The following is an 11,795-nucleotide window of genomic DNA, read 5'->3' as shown; positions in this document are numbered from 1 at the left end:
AAGTTTTGCTTTACTAGCTCGCCAAATTTCACCTTCTTTTTATATAATTACAATGTAGGTACATTTTATTACGGCAAGAAATACAATGAAACAAGAAGATACCTTAAATGAAGTAAACTAAATAGAAAAATAGACCAAAGTAGTATATTAATATCACGAAATATCTAGGCAAATATTGCAATCTTAATCAACAAGCGTCAAGAAAATTCGATACTTGCTTCTATCAAAACAACTATTACAACTACATTACCGAAAACCCATTTGCAGTCAATGCTCCTAGAAATATCTTGGCAGAACAAGTTTTGACTGTGAAATTATACGCAACGTCAGTCGCAAGCTTACGTTATGCTTCGTCTGTCTGAATAGCTTTGATCGAGAACCTGAACCTTTGGCTTTCAACTTCACTAAAATCTCGAAACACAAGTTGGTCTTATGCTTGCATATTACAACCTACCAACATTTACTGCAAGTTCGCCTCTATAACCGCGTCATAGAGTTGCATGTAAGGTAACTTCATATGCAGTTGACTGTACAAGCTAATTTGCTTTCGGTACTTCAATGTTGTTTAGCTTGATCTATGAAGATTTGTTTCTATATGGGAACGAGACGCTTTTTTATTAGCGATTATTCATTATTAAGAATCGCTGAAATTATTCTATTCTAGAAATCTTCTAATGGATAGAATCGCTATACCAAAAAGTTCATGAGTAGAAAATTATGAGTACTATACTAAAATGTGTTTTTGTTTTTAGAATCTATATTAATTAAAATCTAGATTCACTAATTTTCTACATTGGAATTTCCTTATAGATTTCTATGAAAACGTATTATAACTGAAACAAATTAGGCTGAAACATGTTATAGACAAGTATTCTATTGCATTTCTTTGACATTTCCACATCTTTCATTCGTCAAAATAATGTTAAAATAATATACTTAGGCCGTGAAGGTATAGGTAAAAAACTGCGATACCGAAGTGTGCAGTGTCGTCTTATAAAGCTTGCTCAATAAAAAGAAAAATTGTTGTCATGAATATCGAGTGTTTACCTAGAAGGTTAATATTACCTTTTCGGCTAAAGTTAATAAGAATGTTACCCTCGTCAAACGGATCGTGGCACTAGTAACACTATAGAATTCAATTTGGGAGTAGACGAGGCGCTCCTTACAGCTGTGAATCCTACACCAATTTCATAACTGCAGGCGTCAGCCAGTGTTTTGATTAATTACGACGAGGACACTCACTGTTGTGCTAAAATTAACTGTCGTTTTCACATGAGTGTAATTTTGAATAAAATCAATGTAAACTCTGTTTCATACCGTAGTGCATTTCCGATTGCAAACTTTGTTGTTGTATGTTCTAGGTGAACCAGGGGTACAAAAAATTACCGTGGAATACCTAGGTGAGATGAATCACTTTGGAGTTCCACGGTTCAGAATATAGTATACGGACCTTAAAATAGTACCAATAGTAACAATATTAAATTACTCACACAACCATCGCACGCCACAGTAAATTCTGAATTTGGTAAATATATTGGAGTCATCCCACGTCTAAGAATTGTCAAATTCAGAAAAAGAAAATTGAATTGAATTGAATATCATATCTGAATTTAAAAAATAATGCCTTTGAAATCGATTACTTAAACAATTTACACGAATTTTGTTTTGAGAATAAATTAAATATGTTTATATCCAACAATCTTTCTCAAATTAAACACTAAATACCAGCTAAATAGTGATAAGCTGTTAGTGATCATATCTATTTCAAATCATCATTAGTGATGCATTAGTGGTAGATAATAGCAACGCACATAATAGTAGTACGAAGGCCTTTGTTGAACTGACTGAAAACAGCTATTGACTGACTAAATGGATCCTTAATACGGTACTGTAATTATGGAACTAATATTCGTGCTTAAGGCGATACATCATAGATTTTGGGTCATTTTCACTTGGTTTTTTCTCATAAAATATAACTTGCATCGTTTCAATATTTTTGGATATGAAAGTAAATATATTCAATTATATTTGTGGAAGATGAAAACACGATTGGAACAAAAATCCTCGATCAAAAAAATTCAGGAACACAAGTCTAGATTTCGATTATTTATCTCAAACTATAAGGATTTAAAATTTGAATTTTGTACCAAATTGAAGATCATTAAAAAATAATAACTTCTGGAAGATGAAATTTCGATTGGATGTTTTGTTTAGACGTAATTAAACTAAATAGATGAAAACAGGAATTAAAATTGTTGCGACAATAGTACTGGACAGTAGAGTGTTGACACTTTATCTCTGTCTCATTCCTACACGACCGGGTGGGATAAAGCGCTATCCTTTGTAAGCGTGCCTTCACTCCGCGGATCACATTCTCCGACGCAGGACCTGTGCCAATCGCTCCGAGCGTCGTTGAAAAATATTCTGCGAAGTATTTAATTTCCCACATTCATTTTGTTTGAATTTATTTCTGTACATAATTGTCAGCTCAGCTTATTGAATTGTGTCGTTGATCTCTGAATCTTACGCGTCGCTTTTCCGCCGGACGGGGTGATATTACGTAGGTATTTAGGATCGTGGATTTTGATACTTTTTTTTTTTGGTACTTTCTAAAATATACCTATTATAGATAGTTTAGGTTAGTTTTTAATACAGTTTTTTTGTTTCGTTTAGTGTAAATAGGTGTATAATTTTACGTCATGATAGCATGTTAAATGTTAGCATGTTAAAAAAAAACCTTGAAAGAGCTTCCCATATGGGACAATTAAGATGGTGGGTACTAATTACACTTACTAATAGATAGACATATAGATGCCTATGAGATTTTCTCCGCAAACACTGAAGGTGAAAAATATTTCATTTGATACCGGCTTGTGGCGGGGCGGCAGTAGGTAGATAGATAGATAAAACAACAACAAACAACAGCTCCGCCGCCGTCGGTTATACTGTCACTAGTTGTTGCCCTGGTCTTTGCCTACGGAAACAGTACTTTTTACTGGATGATTGTTCTGTCTTTTTCTATAGGTACTTACTCCTAGGTAACTGTATTATTCAGGGTATCTCCTCAGCAAGACGTCGCAGAGTTTATTTTTCTTCGCTTTCTTCATTTGGCACGATCACAGTCATTATCCCATTATTTGATTGTTATTAATTTTTAGGAAAAATAAATTGTCTCCGATATCGTCGTTGACAATGTCCGAACAGAGAAGTGCGGATGGTGTGGAGTCGACAGTTGATATTATGGACTTAGATAGTCATGGCATTATTCCGACGCCGACATCAACGACAACCCAAGATAGAAAACCATATATAGAAAACCATAGGTTCCGTAGCCATTTGGCTACGGAACCCTAAAAATATATGATATACATTACTATGTAAATTACCTTTGATTGAACGAAATCGAATAAGTAATTACGAGTAGTTTTTTTAAAACCATTACAAACTTATTCATTTTATACAAAATTTTTGCATACATCCGCAACTATATCATTGCTTATAATGTAATTTAATATATGTATGTTTTTTTGTAAAATTATTTTATTGTATCAAAAACAATAAAATATTCTGATGCGGACTCCATTGCATTCGCAAACTTTATTCGGGTTACGTGAGGTCACGCGCCAGCGGCTACGGTGCAGCGGCGATCTAGCGGGGTAAGCGTGGTCGGGGGTGAGCCCCGCGCGGGGTGAGCCTCTCGCCCGCATCGAGGTACATGTAATCTGAATGTAGCGCCTTAACAATGCAAAAGCATATAGCTTATTGGTTGGTAGGTACAAATAGGTATTACGCGTTTTCGTGGTAATACAATTTGCGGGATTCGTATTCATAGTAATGGCAGAATTTTTGTCGTACTTAGATACATGCGTACGAATAACTATGTGTAATGATGTATTTCTTTTTTACAATGCTGAAATGCTGTTCTGCTATATCTTGTAATGGTGAGATGAGATTTTTTCGGAACCTTGTCATAATTATATATTCAAAATTTATGGACGGGCAGGGGAGAAGTTAGATCCAGACCGGTTTACTGTTTACTGCTAGGAAGACTGCAATTTTTCAGTATCATTTTTAAGGAAAGTGACTTTGTTTAAGGATTCTATAAGTTTGTATAATAAAAACATTTTTCTACGGAAATGTAACATTATTGCAGAAATCAATTATTTATAATCCTGGATAAAAATAATAAGATTCCCCTAATTTGCCAATGTTTCATAGCAATGTAATCATATCGTTAACATATTAATACAAAACTAACTCGTATGGAAATGTTATTTTAGAAAGAAGAAACAGTGGATTTCTTAAGGCTGTGATCATGTCTAGTTAGTATTTCGTAAATGTGTAAAGAAGTATAAATATTAAGGTTTTTCAAGAAAAAAATTAAATATCAAAATGCGTTGTAAATATTTTAACGCTTTATATTAAAATTATTTACGCCAATACGCATCCAATGTAGCACTATTATTTATTCGTCTTACGTATGTATTATTAAATTGATGAATGAAACATTTGTTTTTACAGAAAAGTAGGGCGAGGTTACCTTTACATTCAGACAAACACACAAAATGTTATCACGGTGACAGCATGTCCGCCATGAATAAGGGTAGAAGGGTAAAGATATTTCTGTAAAAGAATAAAACATGATACGGTTTAAAACCCAACACATTGGACTGACGTCAATTCAATCAAATTTGAGTATACTAGTAGCAAATAAAGTAATTTTAATATATTATGTGTAAACTAAAATACTTAAGTAATGGTCTAAACAACTTTAAAGATCATTTGGCAAACAATAGCAATTCACTTCTCTGCCCTTTGTTGCCAAGACTTGTAACGGGCTTAAAAAAAACCTATGCCCACCCTTTGTTTTGTGTTTAGTTTTCCAAACGCCCCGGTCCGACTCTTCAATTAGTACCCGACCTGCCGTAGACAGACAGACAAACATCCATCAGCGAGCTTCACAAACATGACAGACATCCGCAAATAACAGATTAATCCTTTTCCTACTGCGTTTTTCAGTACTTTTCAATTGAGGTCGAAACGAACATGCTTTGTTCCCAGTTCCCTGATGTTCCGTCATTTAATTGTCTTTTGCCTATTATTTGAACTTTCTTTTTAATTATAAACACACATGTCATTTATTTATCTCTTGCGGGGTAAAGACACATTTAGCTAGATGAATTAAGAATAAGAGATAGTGACAGCTTAAGGCATTATATTATAGGTAGCACTTGACCAGATACTCCTAGGTAGCATTGTTGAATGATTTTTCGCGAAAATTAACACAAGATGCTCTGCTTTCAGATTTTGGAGGAAGCATTGTTAGAAGTGGAGCATCAAAAGAGAAAACATCATTTTCCTCGCATGTTTGGATAAGCGATGTATCTGCGCCTAAACAAACAATGTTACATGTCGCCCGCCTTATACTGTTTTGTTTGCAACAAAGACGTTATTTTGACCTATTTACGAAACATGTGCTGGGTACTTACATTTAAATATAACAATAGAAATATAATTTATGGATATATGTATGTGCCAGAGACATATGGCCAATGGTGCACACATAACAACTGAGGATGAAAAAGATCGGTCAAAATGGTGGTATAAATTAAAAAAATAATAATTTAGGAATAATATCCGGCTGTTTCAAATTCAAACTTAAGTTTCTAGAGGTAAGAACATATTTGCTTAGGTATTTTAACCCCAATTCCCAAACCCACAGATTAAATAATGGTCCCGACACGTGTGAGCACGCTTCGCCTACTTCTCGCTTATTTTTGTTTACTCTGAAACATAATAAGGCTACGCAGTTATTACAGACATTCTCATCATTATTTTTATCTTATTGATTATGCAAATGATCGTTTCTTTGGTATCATTTTCCAGCGATATGTTTTTTCCTCATAGTTTCTGTTGCAATTAAGATTCAAAGCTTTTAAATTTTCAACTTTAGTTACCTATTCTGTTTTTTAATTGCGTTAACCTTTAATTGGTTTTTTTGCTGGATAACTGTATTCCATTTGACTATTTTAAGTTGTTGTTGGTCTTTCTATTAAAAAATAAAATTGAAATGAAAATATTTTATATCTGTTATCTCGAATTATCGTGCTGCTTCTTATGCAAATCTCTTTGTTCTGTGAGGTTAGTATTCCATTATGTCACTTTTATTCCATCCAATTCACCTCATAATTTCGTTCCAATAATTTCACTATTCATAACCAAAGTAACTTATACAATCAATATTTATAATCCCACTGTCTCGATGTCTAATAACCTACACTCTTAGATAACTCACAACATTGTTAAATCTTTACTTTTTATGTATACGTGAATTCTTTTAACCGCACAAAACTACCTGATTTTATTAATTTTAATTAAACACTATGAACTAACAATTCTATACCAGAAACAAGAACAACAAAAGTCTCAAATAGGCGACCACCCTTAGGTTATACCGAGCGTAAAGCATAGTAATATCCTTTCAATGAGTCAGCTAGAGGTGGCAAATGGCGATCCATCAATCTGTCTTCCATTTGATGACCCATTTGGCAAGGTAATGTTATTGTTTTAGAGGTGCAGTCTGAACAGAAAAGACTCGAGGCTTTGGCTCATTTTCTTAGGTTGCTTGAGCCAAAAACTTTAAGAAATAGTATTTTTTTTTTTCACATATTTGTAACACAAATTTTACTCTCACATCCTGGCGTGTTCTCCTACACCCTTCGCCACTGAGCTTCAATGCTCAGGATCATGCAACATAGCTAGTATTCTACTAAAATTAGTTAAACGGAATGTTATGCAGCGTTCAGTAACATAAAACAATTTTGCTTAGGGAAATCAGGCGCTCACTGTACGGGAAAATGACGGTGTGGCGGTAATAAAAACTTTTCGGGAACTCAAACAGCGCGCCGGCTCACGGCTTTGCGCAAACATTTTTCGAAACTTCCCTAACACGTTCGCTTTTAAAGGGCATTAGCAGTTATGCAAATGGAGAATCCGCTTAAAAGAATTTTATAAATTCGCTACATTTGTACGCGTGAATGGAACGTTGCATTGCGTCTGCCAAACATCTGCTGGATGGTTGGTGGCAATTATTTTCGTAACATCTACACGTAATTTTTACATAATAAGCGTAGATATTATTGGTTGCAAGCAGTTTGTAGTAAATCTAAATCAATATTTTAATTAGTACATTGCTTACATTAAAGTGTCCTTATTTACTTATTGTAATTGACATAATATTACTAGATATGTTTTTCCTAGAAATAATTAACAACCGCTATTTTGTGTAATATGATGTATTTATGTACCTACATTAAAAAAAAAATAAAAAAAATATTTATATTATAAAAAATTACTATCAGTCATTACGGAAAAACAAAGGTAAAACAAAATTTAACACTCGTTTAGCTTGTGCGTGTATTCTGATAAATTTCTTTTCATTATTTTTCATAAACTCCTCAAAGCGAATAGAAAACAGCTGTCGTGGTTCAGATAAGGCTACGCAGAAGGGTGGTTCCTGTGGTCGCGGACTGAATACAAATGAACGAATAAGTAACTCTTCACGACTGCCGCAAACTGACTCAGTAACTCCGTCACAAATTTTACTACTTGGGAAGATGTTTTAATAGTTTGGTTATAAAATATATATTTTAACTCTTTTTAACTTTAAGTAAACATTTGGCATTTTGTATTAAGAAATGGGCTACAAACTGAGTGTCAGGGCGGTAAAAAAATATATTCTCGAATAGTGTTTCCATAAAGCGCTGAAAAAATCTCTGTGGAATATTTCGTCATTCGGTAATCCATACATAATAGGTACATACAATCACGTCGGTATCCCTTATGGTGTAGACACAGCCAGAACAATTTTGAATATACTGTAATCCCACGTTCAGCTATACTGCTTAGTGCTGAGACGTTGCTAGCCTGAAAGAAAAATCCCAAGTTTATTAGCCCTATCCCTTGATTGACTTTTACAATCTGCACGGGAAGTGAAACAGATGGCTCACAGTATTTTTTCTTCGCTACCAGATCACTGTGAAAGCTATACCATACCATAGTTGATAAACACAAAATGTCAATAATCTCTAAGTCTAGCCCACAAAATTAATAGAAATGTTGCTATGATCACCGCGGTAAATTTGTTCCAACGTTAAGAAATGTTTGACGAATTTTTCACATGACTATCTATTTATCACCGAGATTTAAGTAGGTATATCTTATACTTAGTTATAGTTAGTATATTATATACTTAGTTACACTTAGTTGCACAAAGTGGGAACTAAGTGGCATTGGTATATTTGTAATAAAACCTGAAGTTAAAAAAACAAGATAAAATAAAATTTATAAAATGAAATAAAAAAGATAAAACATTTTCTCTTATTTCGTTATATGCTCGAAATGACCTACTGAATAATTATTTTGACGTGAAATTAATTATTCATAATGTGCAAACGTCCTTTCCTAATCCTCGGCGACCCTCTCCGCTTCCTCAGCAGAATATCTAATGAAATGGTTTTCTTTTTCAGATTCACAGTAATACGAAGAATGATAGAAATACTAATAAATTTTATATTTCATACAGTACATAGAAAATTCGAAAATAAAAAAGAAATACACAAATAAAATGAAGCATCAATTCGAATTGTGCATACACATACATACACACGTACTTGTATCCCCATCTCCATTCGTTATAAGACAGAGCCAATAATCTCAAAAATACTTGTAAACCGCGTTAAGTCGCGTTATGGCTTGGAGATTTAGTCACAGATAGTGATGGTTATCCAATTTACTTTAAAAAAACCGATTTTTATAGGTTTAGCCTTGCTAGTAAACTCAATTTCTGTATTTACCCAAGCAGCTGAATGTGGCCTTACAGCCCTTTCAAGACCAGTGGCTCTACTTCCCTGTAAGGGATAAAGACGTGATAAATGTATATACTTTTCTTTATATCTTTGACCACAAAGCCACCTAACAATTTAATTAAACCGATATTAGGAATGATAGCAATATTACCAAGCAATAATATCAGCGATATAGCCGTAGAGTGACATAGGTATTGATGCGTGATGAATTTCAGAAATTACTAACCATATACATTATGATATTGGATTTGCTTATAAAATACTTCTGTTCCTCTCCTATTTCAATATATTTCCTTTCCTTGGCAAAGTTAGTGAAGGATCGTGGGGTTCAGTTTTCAGTGTCTTACTGTCAGTATGTTGGCCTGAAATTAACGATATTTGTTTTAGGTATATGAGATGCTTAGACTTTCCAACTCGTCTATTACGGAGTTTAGTGTATGAAAAATTGCCTGATGTTTTTTTAAAGGCAAAGCCTTCTTTCAAAGGAATATTAATCAGTTGCCTAAATTGCCTGTTTACTGAAAAGTATGACTTTTATGATTGCGATATAACTGCAATACGGCCATTACTGAAATAATTTTCATGAATTCACGTAATTAAATATTTTTCATCAAATAATAGTTTATTTTATAAAAAAGTGACTCATTTTCGTCGAGTAATTTTCATAGATAACTTATCCGTCTACCTTGTACCTATCCATAATATAAAGGTGTTATTTCAAAATGCAACAGGCAGGACATACAATTTAAAAAACGTTCGTCTTTGTGAGTCGGTTCACCGGTCCTAAGCCAACAAAATACCCTCCAAAATAAGGGGATGAGCGAAAATTTATACAGCCCACAGTCTTGCAGTTTACGACGAACGTAAAGTCGAATAGGGAGGTCCGAGTGATTGTTGACTATCCTACTGGACGCTTTGTGAAACTTTGGGTCAATAGGCTCTATAGCTGACCATAGGATAAAACACAGCTTGAAATAAAATGAAACTTCGTTTGTATTCAAAAATATTAACGTCAACAAAAAATTTCGTGCAAGATTTTGTAATTTACCTATGTTTCTATTACACCAATCATAAGTTAACAAAATATCTACCAAAACAAGTGTTATTTCAGGTTACGCCTACCGAGCATGGATTCGAATGGGGAATTCGAGTGATGATTGACTATCCTGCTGGACGCGTGAGACTTTGAGGCTATAGCTGACCCGTCACTTAAGGCCCGAGCACATCAATAGCAGGTCAGAAGCAGTGCTGTTTTAAAAGAGAGCCTGCATCAAGTTGTAATACAAGAAACTCTTCAAAGTCTTTACATTACGATGAGGCCGCAGAGCAGTTCGAACGCGGGGACGCGTTGCAATTTGATATGATGTGTTCGAAGAATTTATTTTAAGTTAGTATAACAGCTTGGTACAGGCCCGCTATTAAACTGCGCTGCTTCTGACCTGCTTTTTATGTGCTCGGGTATGAAGAAAAGCACTAATCACTACTCCCTTGCACTACCCTACCTACCTACCTTTGTTGAAATACCCACTTTGTATTGTTTAAGACTGTTAAAGTTTCGAAGTTTTATGTTTGTAAACTATTCAGAAATCCCCTTATCACACAAATTTATGCTCATTGCAGAGATTATCTGCTTGTGCGGTTATATAAAACTGTAAACAGATACAAAAGATGTGAAGACGAAAAGAGAACATTAGCATGCATAACGTCTTTGAATGTTCAGACGGCGTCATTTATATCTCCTAAATAATCGCCAATAGGGAGACCTAATTGTGTTTGCTGTTGATACTTCAGAACAATAACGAGGTAATAATGATCCAAAAGGGTCTGTTGTTGTCTTCGCATTAGACGGACTATGACAATTAAATACTGTTTTAAAATAATGTCGAAGTAAATAGTTTGAGGACTGAAACAGGGTGACACCCTGGATAAATACACATTTAAAAATAAAACCAACTCATGTCCGTGTTAATACAATGCAATATTTACGAGAAAATCCTACATTTCTCAGCTTATTTTTCCTGTGCAAAAATTAATAAAACGGTGCGAAATACCTACAAGTCTCATTTCGCGTTGCACTATAAGCTGCTTCAGAAACCAAGGTTTGCTGAATTAAATACTAGATTAGTTACTCTTTCAAGTACAAACTACTGCCAGAAACTCACTGTGTTAAAATGATACTTAAGAAATATTTATTTGATTTACTAGAACAGAATAGAATAGTTTTATTTTCAAAATTAGATACAAGTTATCACTTATTGACGTCACATAACTTAAATCTAATTATAACTACTACCCCTCCAAAAGCGCATGTGTAGAAGAAGCGGCGGAACAAACTACACTGCAGCATTTTCATCGGACGTCAATTTACAAATATAGATCTCTTAAATCTAAATCGTGGACGAATGCACATTGTTTACATTAAAAAACATGAATGAATGTAGACCTAACTAACTGTTTGAAGTACACTTGAATAATTTTTGAACACAGCTTTCGTCAAATATTTTCGATATTGCTGAAAATAAGTTATTCCTTGTATTTGATACCTCCCAAATTCCCTCTGTAGGTACCTATAATTGTATCATGCCTACTCAGGTATCAAATAGAACGATACTAGAAAGCTGTAAGATGTCTGTAAGAGGATATGTTTGAACCGGTTCATCAAACATGCGTATTGAAATTGGATGTGAACGAGAAGTGTCGTACTTACGTCATACTCAGTAAAATTCAAGGTTCACGTTGTGGTTTGTTTATGAAGATTCTATATCCCTGTTGAATACGCAAGTAACTCCCCTGATTATTGATTTTCTATGTAGGCGCAATCATAGTCACCAATTGTTTTGTGAACCCGATATATAATACAAAGACGTGCGTGACATGGCCTTAAAGCTAAAGCTGCTACAGGCCGGCAATGTGAAAAGAAATACTTAT

Source organism: Amyelois transitella, chromosome 9, assembly GCF_032362555.1.
Source record: "Amyelois transitella isolate CPQ chromosome 9, ilAmyTran1.1, whole genome shotgun sequence".
NCBI lineage: Eukaryota > Metazoa > Arthropoda > Insecta > Lepidoptera > Pyralidae > Amyelois > Amyelois transitella.
The sequence above is the reverse complement of the archived record's forward strand: the minus strand, read 5'-3'. Positions refer to the sequence as shown.